Here is a 13350-nt window from a genome sequence, read left to right as displayed (position 1 = left end):
CCACCACCTCTGGCATATGGGGCCAACGCCCTACTCCTTTGAGCCACAGGAGCCACCCTGCCACATCAACTTTAATGAATAGGAGATTTAATATGGTTTGCAAATATTCTTTCTGATGACTTAAAATGGAACTAATATGTAGTTTTTGTTAGGAATATTTTTGAACGTAAATGTTTTACTCAATAAGTAGAATCGTAAGCACTGTAGAGTTATTTCAAGTGTACATAAAATTTATGTAGCATAATGTAGAATTAGGAGCTAGGGACCTGAAATACAAGTTATCCCTTGAAGTGTTATTTTTATGGAATTTTATAATTTATAGGTTTCTTTTTTCTTTTTGATCTTGACCGTGCCCCACCCTGTGAAGCAGGCAGGAGGGGCCTGTCTACTGTAAACATTTTATCAAATAGAAAACAATTTCATAGTATGGAAGTAAAGGGAACCAGGATTGCAATAGCTAAAGGTGGAAGATACAGAGCTAGAGTCCATGTTTCCTTCACGATATTTCAAAAAGTGCATGTGTTCTAGTGAATGTTTGGGGTTTGATTCATTCATAATTTGGCCACTATTAGTGGTCTACTATTAAGGAAGTTTCAGAGTTACCTGGGAACAGTTTTTCGGGTCTAGGAAACAGAGTCCCAGGGGGGTTGAACTGAACATTAAGGAAATGATGATTAATATAGTAGTGGTGACCAATAAATGTTCTTTACTTTTTCTTTCTTTACTGAACCATGCTACTGCTCATATGGATGGTTCCTTACCTCCTCTTAGTAATGAAGCTTTTATGGCTCTTACTGCATACTAGACATCATTTTAAGCTATGACTCAGCTATATGTCTGAGTCTTCACAACAATCCCGAGCCATCTGCATTTCACAAGTGAAGAAACAGAAGCACCAGGAGGCTAAGTAATTTGTTCATTGTCAGTCAACTGGGAAGTGGTGAAAAGCTCTTCAAATATAGACACTATTCTGTTTGACGCTGGATTTCTTTTTCAACAGCACCTAATATAGTTTCTTCTATACAAGTGCTCCTTCAGTTTTAATTGAATGCGTATGTGGAGACATGAAATGGTTTTATTGATAAAGGCATAAATGTTTGTTAGTGATGACTCCCTTTTATTCCCCTGTAATTTTTCATAATCACTTCCTAATTTGATAGCTCAGTTCCATTTGAAACAAACATGTAGATATAATGGTGGTCAGCAGTTTTCATTAGGCCTCGGTTTAGAATTGCTATGAGATGCCATGTCCCTTTATCTTTTTCCCACTAGATATTTAAAGGACTATAATAATGTTCCAACTACTGATAATGCCTTTTATGATATGTGTTGTATTTTTAAAAGCATCCAAATCCTTTCTGTCCACACTTTCCAAGTTGAAAGAGGGAATATATCCCACCATTTTGACAAAGAACTGACAATTTGCAGCACCTTCAGTCTACCCACATATATGATGCTGGGGATTGTTCTCGGATTTTCTAGCTACTTTATTGGCTTCTCTTGGCTTGGGTCTGCTAGACTCCTGAGTGTACTTCATCTTCTATCGATATGTTTTTTCGGTCTCAGTTCTTCTAAACAAAAAAATTTCATGTGTAGGATTTCAAATTATACACAAACTCCAAACCTATATATTAAACTAATAACCTTATTTTCTCTTCAATGTCTGAGTGTCTTAAAGCTGACTTAGTGAAAAGAGAAGTTTTGATTATCCTCAAACCTGACCTTTCCCCCTGTCTTCCCCATCTTAGTAAATAATGCACGTTTTCTATCCAGTTGTTAAAGCCAAAAATAGTGTCCTTGAACCCTTTGTTCCTTCTGTATCCAATCTGTTGCCAAGCCCTGTCAACTCTCCCTCCAAAGCATATTTCATGTAGTTGATAGCACTGCTTGCATACTCAGCATCCATCCCCCCTTCCTCTTTCCTAACATATGCTAATTTTTCCCCCTCAGTTCTCCATCCTTATTTCACATAGGCCAGGTGATTCACGGCAAGCCAACGTTATTTACAGCTCAGGGTGAGCTCTGTTTAATCTTTAATCCTATTAATTCCATTTCCCTTGCGTGATTGGCTAGATAACTTCAAATAAGTTTGGATTAAGGAAACAAGGGGTTAGGGAGCATCTGGCAAAGAGCAATCCTGCTTCATAAAATAGTCACATGAAGCCAACCTCTCCACATATAAATATGGGAGCATCAACTCTCAAATGCTAGTGGCAGTCATTTAACAACCACTTCAGTTTGAGGGTGAAGATGATTGGTCTGGAAGAATGTGATTCTCTGGTAATGTCATTGAGCCTTCTGTAGGACTAAGTTTCCTGTAAAATAAGCTTATAAATTTCCTTGTTAAAGCATCTTAGGTCCTGTGTTTGGTTTCTTGTGCCCAGAAAAACCCTGATGCGTTCAGAATATATTTACTCCCATTACTAGTATCGCTCACTAGGATCTATAGTGATCATGAAACTGGTCACCCTACTTCTACTTTGTCCTACATTCTATTCTGAAAACAGGGGTCTTGTTGCCCTTTTCTTTAAATGCTATCAGAGCCTCTTAAATCAGCATCTGTAGTAAAATTTAAACTGCTTATAAAGCCCACTGTGGTCTTGCTTCTGCCTATCTTGTTGATACTGCTTGATTTTCAATATGACTATATTTTGGTCACTTCTGAACCCAGTAGATCAAAGATAAGTCATCTAAGCAGGAAGTACTAAGCAGTAAGTTGACTTAGTGAAAAGAGAAGTTTTGATTAATGTTGCAGTTGCCTGAACATGCCAGGTGCCTTTGTGCCAGTTGCTCCCTGAAATGCACCTCATCCTTACAAGTCAGTCCTTCCCTGATCATCTAATCTGAGTTATCAGCCTGGTGGTTCCACAAGATGTTACCTATTTTAAAAATGCTCTGTAGTAGTATCTGATTGTTAACTGTTGCATTGCAAATGACCACCTCACAGTGACCTTTTATGTCAGAAACTAATGGCCAGTGATGGTCAGAACATTGATTTAATTTTGTTCTTCATAGCATTGCCTTAGGAGGTTCCAGGATTGTCAGAAAGGTTGAGGTAATGATAAATTTCATTTTATAGCAGCTATGGTTTGAATTTACTGGTCAGGTAGAATAATTATATTATCCTTCTAGTTTTTGTTTCTTTTGTTCTTAGCTGTCATGGAATTGAATGAAGCTTATATTTCTGCCCTCTTTATTACCCTTTGGCTCCTGTCTAGTAGTCAGTAATTATTGGAATATTGGCGATGGTAGCAAGGTTAGATGGCTTCATAGACTAGATGACTATTTATTAGAGATAGTCTTGCTGCTTTACCCAGTGAGGGTAAAGTTGAGAATTACAGGAAGGACCATTAGCCAATGTTGCAATGGTGCCAAGGACCATTAGACTACTGAGTATTATCTTTACCTGGACCTGCACACCTCTGTTTAACAGTGTAATGCTGTGTATTTCTCCTCTTAGTTATTGTTTTTATTGCTTATTAATGGTCTCCTGTGTTAGGATAAGTTCCTGAAGAGTAAAACCCCTATTGTGTTTATATCCCCTTGTCTTAATTTGGGTTTGCTCAGAAGCAAACTTAGGATGGAAATAAGGATTTAGATGTGAGTAGTTCATTACAGAGATTATAGGGGAGAGGGAAAATGAGGCAGGAAAGAGGGCAGCTATAAAACATGTGTATCAAGCAAGTTACCACTCTGGGTCCTTAAAGAGGTTGCCAAGAACATATTTTAGAGTCATCCCATTCAAGGGGCATGGGAACCAAGAGTATTTACCATCTTCTGTCAATCATTGATTGAGGGTTACGCTGAGAGAAGGAATTCCCCAGTATCTTCTGGAATGGCCCCTGTGCAGGCAGAGTAGTTCTTGAGTACCAGAGAAAGTATTCAGGTAGAATCCTAATTGCTGGCAATTGGAAGTAGCACTATCCTCCCTGGAAATGGTGAAGGATGAAGGCATAAGGGCGGGGCACTATCTGCTGTTTCCTCTGGGATATCTTAAATATTTACTATAAAGTGAATCTTAAAACCATTAATTAAAAGCCTCCAAATTCTCTATCAGAGTAAAGATTGGCAGAATCAGCATAGACAGTAAATAGTAGAGACCTTTTATAACAATGAGAGAGATGGCCTTTGCCTCTGTTCTTGGTTATGAGACCAAAATTCATAAATTACACCATTTTATGTCAATTTGGTTGTACACCTCAAACTTTATATCCCGCCAAAAGAGGTCAGTAGGATCATAGCATCACTAGTAACTACGAAATACACTTTGTTAGTGCCTATAGTGATGTCTTCCAGAAAAATCTTCATATCTTTTTACTTTCACGAAAGTATGGCATCCTTAAAACCCAGTAACTACTCAACAAATTGACCACATGGATCGTGTTTATATTTTCAAGATTAATCCCTTATTTAAGGTAAAATACCTTAATGTGTTTCTACCTACTAATCTCTAATGTTAAAGATGACTTTAACAAGGATGTTTGAGTTTTTCAAGGCTCATACTCCAAAGACTTATGGTTGTCTATTTTAGATATAGAACCCCATGGTCCAAGTTACAGGCTGTGTCTTAATATTGATGATATTTTCAAGCAAAAGAATGGGCAAAACACTGATTTTATAAGAAAGCGGTTCTTTCTGCTAAGGCTAAGAAAATCACAGAGATGACAATTAGTGTTTGTCATTTTATATCATTCAGTAATTTCCCCTTTAGTGGTTTAAAAAAAGGCATATGCTAAATTACTTTGGCTTTGGAGACATAAGCATCATTCCTCTGAAGTAAGGCTATAGGGAAAAAATTATGTAGTAGAAAGATGACATGCTGAAATTTATCAAACTTTAAAAGCGATTGCCTTACACATTGAAGAAATTGCTTCATATTTTAAATTTAACTTGTTAAATAATTGCGGTTAATGTTGTGGAGCTGTGTTTTCTCTGATATAATAGCTAGTCTTAGTCTATATATTACTAGCCAGTAATGTGTAGGGAATTAATGACTTGCTGTTCAATTTTATTTATTTATTTATTTATTTACTTATTTATTTTGAGACAGAGCCTCAAGCTGTCCCCCTGGGTAGAGTGCCATGGCATTACAGCTCACAGCAACCTCCAACTTCTGGGCTCAAGTGAGTCTCCTGCCTCCGCCTCCCAAGTTGCTGGGACCACAGGCGCCTGCCACAACGCCTGGCTATTTTTTGGTTGCAACCATCATTGTTGTTTGGCGGGTCCGGGCTGGGGATTCAAACCCGCCACCTTAGGTGTACATGGCTGGCGCCTTAGCCGGTTGAGCCACAGGCGCCGAGCCCAATTTTATTTTGTTTATCAAAATTGTTGAAGATTAACAAACTGGTCTTTAAGTCAAATTGACTGAAAGCATATGTACTTTTCTTTTGTTATAGAAATCTTTTAAAAAAATTTTTCTTGTCCAAATATTGACCATCTCGTTTTAGAACTATTTTAGGGTAAAGGAAATTCTAGGGATAGTCAGGAATTAGATGAGTGATGCCAAATTGTGTTCTCAAAAACTTGTGGGGGGATGGTGGTCTAGTCACCCCTCCTTTATTTCAGTTAGAGTAGTTTGACCTTTGTTTTAGACATTGGGATTCAATGTAACATTTCATTTGAAAAACTGATTCTGCTGCCTTTCTTTTAAAGTTTGATAACAGTGATCTAGATTTTGTACAATATTGGCAATTTCTCCTAAATACTACCAAGTGAGTTAGATTTTACTTTCTGTCCAGATTCAGGGTGCAGTCACTTCATACTGTGAAAATTATAAACATTTTTTTCTGTTTGCAGAGTCTCCGTCATCTATACATTTGTGACCATGATGTTATAGAATTGGGCAGATTGTTAAAGAGCATCTACCTCTAGCACTTTTTATTTTACACATGAAGAAAAACACCCATTGTGACGCATCCCCAAGGTCACATCGGGCAGAATCAGGGAAAGATTCTAATCTAGTACTTTCACTTTTAGAGGTTCTTTTTCATCAATCTTGAATATATGGAGTATTTGCAAAATATTATGCATATGGCATAGAGGAAAGTGTGAAAACAAATTAACATTGCAAAAGAAATGTTATCCCTTCAACAAATACTAAGCAGCTACCATTCATCAGGTGCTGTATGAGTTACTGAAACTAGTCCGTGTATAAACAATCTGCATATCTTTTATACCTGTGGTCCCCAACCCCTGGGCTACAGACCATTAGAGCCAGGCACAGAGCTCCACTTGGACACCCTCCTATCCTTGGAAAAATTGTCTTCCATGAAACTTAGGAACTGAGCATTGCAGCAGGTTTTAGAACCAAGCAGCTTCATCTGTATTTAAAGCCTCCAGCAGCTCCCCACCACCTCCACCTACTCCTATCATATCACTTGGCTTCACCCTCCTACCCCCATTCCTGGAAAAATTATCTTCTGTCAAACTGGTTCCTGGTGCCAAAAAGGTGGGGGGATCGTTGCTTTATATGATATTTGTTAATACATATTAAATGGATGGCTCCTGACATTTATGGTTAAAACAATTTCTGTGTCAGCATCTTTGTGGACATTGGTTTCCTCTTGGCCACTGGGGGTACATTGTCTCTTGTGTAAATAATACTCAAATTTCCTTGTAGATAATTAACACTGCCCTTCCCTCCCCACTCCTCTCCCTTTATTTTTTTGCAATCTTGGGGTTGCCAAAAATCAAGGTCCCCTATCCAGCCCTGATCAAAAGGTGAAGAAGGCATATGGCCAATGCCAGGCCAGTTAAACTTTTTTTCCTTTTTCTATCTCAAACAGAGGGAAACAAAGATGAGGGAAACTGTTGGAATTCTTGCAGTCCAGACTACTGAATAGTTAGTTCCTGCTCTGAGACCCTCTCCCCACCAGAGCACCTTTCACCCTATCCTTTTCAAACATGACTCTTCATAGATTCTCATAACTCTCATTTCCCTTTAATAAATTGGCTTTTGCTTAAACTAATCAAAATTAGCTTGCAACCAATGAACACAAGTCATACCTGTATCTGGGAAAGATTCTGTAATTCTTTAGTGGATGTGGCAACACGAACTCCTAGGTAAGAAAATGATCTATAAAAGTTTTAGGCTTTTGCCATGAAGTCCAAAACTTGAGTCACTATACCAAAAAAAGATGACCCTGACCTTCAAATGAACCTTTTAGCTCTTTGTTACGTTAACAAGCTTGTTATTAGGAGACATATTATGCAATAAAAATATTTCCCTCCTCTCCATTCTCTTCTCCCTGTTTAGAAATGACTTCCTAAGAAGCTGTCCTCAGCCTCTCAGGGGCTGTGAAGCACTGTCATCCTTTCCCTGTCTTCATTTTGATCTGCTAAGTACCATTGCACTGGCCCTCTGCTGAGTGCTGTCGACCTTGTTCACTGATTGCTTTTAGTGATTCCCTTTACTGATGATGGAGCTGAATGGACAGTAATGAAAACAGAGTTGATTTGCTTTATCTTAGCAGGATTAAAGCCTGAACACAAATCTAATTTTCTTTTATGGGGAATGGAAGTAAGAACAAAAGATTTTGATCAGCGTCTTAAAGTAACATGAAAGGAAGACTGGAGGATTTAATATGGTAAAAGGAAACTTTGTGAAGGAAAAGAAGCGTAACTGTTAGACATTCCTAACGGAAGGACTGGTAACCCTCTAATTTCCTTTTGAACAATAAATGTTGTTCACATGCTAGGCATGGTCTATAGTAGCCCACACATCCTTCCAAGTAAATCTGTGTTCTAAATTGGAAGAAAAAGACGTGGGAAATGTGAAACAATCATGGGAAAATCGAAGAAGTTGAAATAGAGCATTGGATAGCATAATTTGATAGCATTACTGTTCTGTGATTTCTATAAAATCAGGGGAAATGTAGTTCATAGGAAATTCAAGGAGAGTTCTTGAGTTCTTTGAGTTGTTTTTCCATTAGCATTGATGAATATGAAGAATTAACTATTAAGAAATACAAAGTAGCAACATGTATTCAATATTTTTAAATATCTTTTAAATTTAAATCACAACCCTTTTAATAATTGCAGGCAGATGACAGGTAACTGAGACTGTGGTAGGCCCTGTCAATGGAGAATGAATTGTTGCAAGAACATTCTCTCTCTTTTTTTTTTTTTGTAGTTTTTGGCCAGGGCTGGGTTTGATCCCTCCACCTCTGGCATATGGGGCCTGTGCCCTACTCCTTTGAGCCACAGGTGCCGCCCAAGAACATTCTTCTTTTATATTTTTCTTGCAAGAATAAATAGATGGTTCAACTGTTCAATCTATGGGTAAAGAGAAAGGCAGCAGAATAGCCCAGTGCAATATTATTGCATTACTATAATCGTAATTTAAGTGTCAGTGACTTAATCTCTAGACCTTTGTTTCACAACTGGAAAATGGAGATGTTTTTAGTCAGGCCCAGGGTCACTGCTAGCCTATTCAGTTCCTCTGTGTATGTTAATTAGAAAATTAGTTAATTGGAATTTCCTAATTAACCTAATTAGTTATATTTCCCTTCCTCCAGGAGAATATAACCTTACAAGCTTGGAAAATGATGCTCAGATGAGACTTCAGCCCCTACAGTTTCTTTTGCTGGGTTTTCTGGTACAGAGTACAACCTACAACATCTGTATGCAGCAGTCCTGGTATAAGTCCTTGGTTGCCTGCAGCAGAGTCCAACTCTATATTATGCCAAAGGAGAACTTACTGGCAGGACATTGTACTTCACAGATCAAGAGGAGCTGAGAAAGAGGCAAGGGCTAGAGCATCTCTGGCATCAGGATCTAGTCGACCAAGGTTTTAGCTTAGGAGCTGACCACTCCGCAGTACAGTCGCAAAAGATTTGACCTCTGCCTGTGTCCTTTTCCTTTGCATCATCCCCTCAGGTTTTATAATCCCTAGAGTATGGTTCATGGCCTGGCCCCTGGCTGTATGGAAAAGGGAGCTGGCAGAGGAAGGAGCAAGCTGCCCAGCTCCTGAGATGTGAAATGGCAGTGAGAGGCGGCATTTAGTGCACCCCACCACCACTAAGACCACGTACTGCTTGAGTTATCCCCAGAGAAAGATGAGGGTACTGCTAGGAAGCTGTGTATGTGTAGAGAAAATTGGGTGCCAGATAACTATAAAATTATAAGTGTCTGTTATAGGATATAGTGTTAATATCTGCTAAAGGTATTATCTAGTTGTGGCTCCCAAACAAAACTGCTCCAAAGACAGAGACATCAGTGTTAGACTTAAAGATACTTAAGTGACCAGTTTTCTTGACCCCCTGTTTTAGTGCCTGTTTTTTCTATATATATAGACATGATGGCACAAATTGATGGCCTGGGAAGGGTAGAATCTCAAGTGACAGTTGATAGTGAAATACTCAAAAAGTAATGAATTCATTATTCTTCTCGATTTTCTGGACTTTACTGTATAATGTACTTTTCTGTGCTTTACTTGATTTTCTTCATTACTGCATAATGAATATAGAAGACAGTTTTCTCCAAGAAAGAAGAAAAGTTCTCAACCTCTTCTTTTGTAGATAGAGGTGTACTGTATTTTCCATCTTTTCTTCTTTGCTTTTTACTAATTTATTTTTTGATGAAGGCCCTACACATGAGTAGCAAAGAAGTGGTTCTCATAGTCAAGTGTGGTGTCTGTAGAGTGAGGTGAGGTCTGACCCCAGGCTCTTATAAGATCCAGAACTTTCCCTGTGTCCTCACCCCTAATCCATCTTCCTGCTCAGAGGACCCTGGTGCTTGTGTCCAGGCTTTCTGAGTAGGAGAGTATAACACTGATTCCATTTGTTGGTTCTTGCTAAGACTCTGCTTATTTTCCCATTAGCTATGTATTTTTTCCTGCTCTTCAGTTTCTTCAGTGTACAGAATTTCTGACCTAGTGGAATTTGTCTTTCCCCTGATTATCATCATCCATGTTAAGGAACCACAAACTTCCTGCCGCTGTATGTATACTTCTTTTGATGGATTAAAGTTCATTCATTAAAAATGTAAATATATACAAAGGGTACTAAAAATGTGTACACATTTTAAGAAGAGAAAAAACTATTATCAAAATTGTAATTCTCTCTACACTCACACACACTGTGTAAGCCCTAGTGATGTTCTAAGCCCTGGGTACATAAAACCTAGATGATATTTTAGATTCCTTGTGGGTCTTAACAGCCTATAGGAGAAGATAAGGAAGAAACAAGACTACAGACATGTAAAAATGTAATTAAAAATGATAGGGAAAATTTTTAAAGAAAAAACAGGTCTCTGTAATAGAGAATAGCAAGGATGGGACCTACAGAGAAAGAACCATCAGCCTTCTCTGAAGAATAGATAGGTCTTGATCTAAGGACTGACAAAAAACCTGTCAGACTAATAAATGGGGCCAGTGGAGTCAGGGATGGGAAGGTAGTGTGGAGGTGGAGGGTGGTATAAGTAAAGACTATCTTTAAGGATGGACCAGGTTTATGCCATAGTAATGAGCAGCACTAAAATTGTAGTGGCTTGATACTTACAAGTTTCTTTCTTAGACTAAATTTGTTTTTCAAGGCAACTGTATTCTTGATAACTCATGTCCATCCCATGAACCATGAATCCCCATCTCCATATATGGCTGCTGTGTTCTGTACCAGAAGGAAGGATGTGCATTGCTTTTCTGAGCTGTTAGCAGACCATGGACCTGGACAGAGCTCTTGGTCCTACTTAACTGCAAAAAGCTGGAATGCACAGGAAGGAGTGGAGAGAGCTGTATATTGCTGAGCACTAGCCACATCCACTCAGAATGTGAGGATGTGAGCAGGGAGCTAGAGCATTCCAGCCAGAGAGAACAGCCTGGATGGAGGTCGGGAGGTAGGGTTATGGTTAGCATCCTGTGGTGCTATTGAGCCCTACGAAATTATGCCACTTCCTTTAGCTGCATGGAAGGGACTCCCTTGAAAGTTGACACCATTTATTGTTCTAGTCACCAGAGTTCAGTGGAAGGTTCCTATTTAATTGGTCTTATGCCATAAGAAAAAAGAGTTCCAAAATAATAGTGTCCTAGATGGGAGGCAGATAACAACTCGTAATTATTATATACTATGTGTGATAAATACAGCATATGCAATTTAAAATTTAAAGTACTATTATTGGGGCGAGTGTGGTGGCTCACGTCTGTAACCCTTGCACTCTGTGAGGCCAAAGCAGGTGAATTGCATAAGCTCATGAATTCGAGACCAGCCTAAGCAAAATCAAAACCCTGTCTCTACTGAAAATAAAAAAATGGAGGCAAGAGGATCTCTTGAGCCTAAGTTGGAGGTTGCTGTTAGCTATGACGCTATAGCACTCTACCCAGGGGACAGCTTGAGACTCTGTCTTAAAATAAAATAAAGTACTATTATTATCCCCATTTTACAGATGAAAAAACAAAAGTGATTTAAGGTCACACAGCTGGTAAGTTACAGAGCTGGTGTTTAAGCCCAGGCAGTCTGACCCAGGTGCTGTTTAACTACTATAATACTCTCATGTAGCTTGAAAACATCTTGGCTAGAAAGAGCCCTGGTGACCAGGTATCTAATCCCGGAGAGGACAGAGAACAGGAGAAATATAAATGTGCAGAACGCTAATGACGGCGTATTCCCTTTTGTTTAGCCTAAGAATTGGATTTGGGGTTGTAAGAAGCCAGCACTTTGTTAGCTTAACTAGAAACTGTCCTTCCAGTCCGTCCTTATACTCATGTTTTTGGACACTTCAGCCTGTTGAGAACCAAAGGTACCTGGACCTCTCTAGTGCCCAGTTCGTAGAAGTAGCATCCAGGAAGGGATGGCACTCACAATCGAAGCATGAGAAACTGGAGAAAAACCCAGTGGGGATGAAGTTGGAGGTTCCTGAACAACTGCCTTTTCCGATGTGCATGGAGTGTCTTCCTTCAAGGCTAAAACTTAGGTTGTAACAATGAAGCCTGTTTCCATGAAACATGTGGGTGGCCTCTTGCAATCTTCAGTGCTCAAAAGCTACTTCAGGGCAAAGTGGTTTCCTATTCGCCATTGTTCTATCCTTGTAACAAGTGACTCAGAGATAGAGTCAGTGCAAAGTACTGCCTAGAAGCTCTGGGAAGAAATTCTATGTGTGCAAGATGTTCAGAAACAATTCTCAGGGAATTACACCTGAGAAGCTGAAGTTTCTTTGTCTTATCTGTAGTGATAGTAAGCTTTCATCCAGTGAGGGAACCGACTAAGAACAAGAATGGGCCATGTCTCCAGCCAAGAGACAGGCAGTATCATATGTTGATACTCTAAAAATAAATCTACACTTATAAATGATATTTCTATGACCAGATTTTCTATCCTGATATGGGCATCATATGCTAACAATAGGTTTTCCCAGTTAGAGTTTATACTATAATTTTAAAGACTTTAGTAATATTGTCCAGACATCTGATTTTACTTTTAGCAATAGCTATGAATTTGGCGTTTTCAGTTTAGTAATTCTGCTCTCTGAGGCATCCTATCCAGGCATTCTCTGAGATGTCTTATGCCTCTTGTTCTTGATCGACTTCCCCAGGCTAGGATGCTCTTTCCTCCCTCTTTCAAGCAGAAATCCTCATTGCCGTTCAGGAATTTTTTTAGGCATTATCCTCTCTTGGAAGCCTATTTTGGACCCTCAGATTGGGCTCTCTGCCCTTCCTCCAGTTTTCTATTGTACTCAAAATCTCTATCTTAGTCTTTAGGCTTATTTAAGTGAAATTTATTTAAGGCTTTAGATGTTGTCCCCCCCCTTCCTTAGAATCTAAAGCCCTTATGGGTGGTAGATTTGGTAAAGTTCTCAATAAATTTTAGTTAAGCCAAGTTAAACAGGTAAAAATTGGTTTCTGGCAAGATAAAGTAAGAGTTCCATAATTCTATGTAGCTTTGGAAGTGAGAACCATTTCTACTAAACCATTACTGAAACAATGCACCAAAATTAAACCTCATAATCTAGTCATCCCAGAAAAGGTAAATAAAAGGTACTGAGGTTATGCTTGGATCATTTTACTGCCTTCAAATTCACAGTCGTTTTGAAACAGGTTTTTTTATTCAAGGTGTCTTAATTCGTCTAGCTGCCAAACAGCTGTGAATGTTGTGTTTAGTGAAATCTATGGGGTCTGCTATTCTTATTGACTCAATGTATCATGAATGCAGCTCATCATGCCAAAAAAATGATGCATGCAGTTTCATCAATGCAGAAGTGAAGACCAAGAATCTTAGAGCAGTTTTATTGATTTGACATTTCCTGGCATCAACAAGGAGGATGTATTCCCATGTGGCAAGCTACTGGATTTCTCTCCCTATATTTCAAGCTATAAACACAGTTTCCCCATTGACGTTTATGAGAACGTAATACAAAGCA

This window comes from Otolemur garnettii, unplaced genomic scaffold, assembly GCF_000181295.1.
Source record: "Otolemur garnettii isolate 467f Iridium unplaced genomic scaffold, OtoGar3 scaffold00005, whole genome shotgun sequence".
Lineage (NCBI taxonomy): Eukaryota > Metazoa > Chordata > Mammalia > Primates > Galagidae > Otolemur > Otolemur garnettii.
This window is presented reverse-complemented; position numbering follows the sequence as displayed.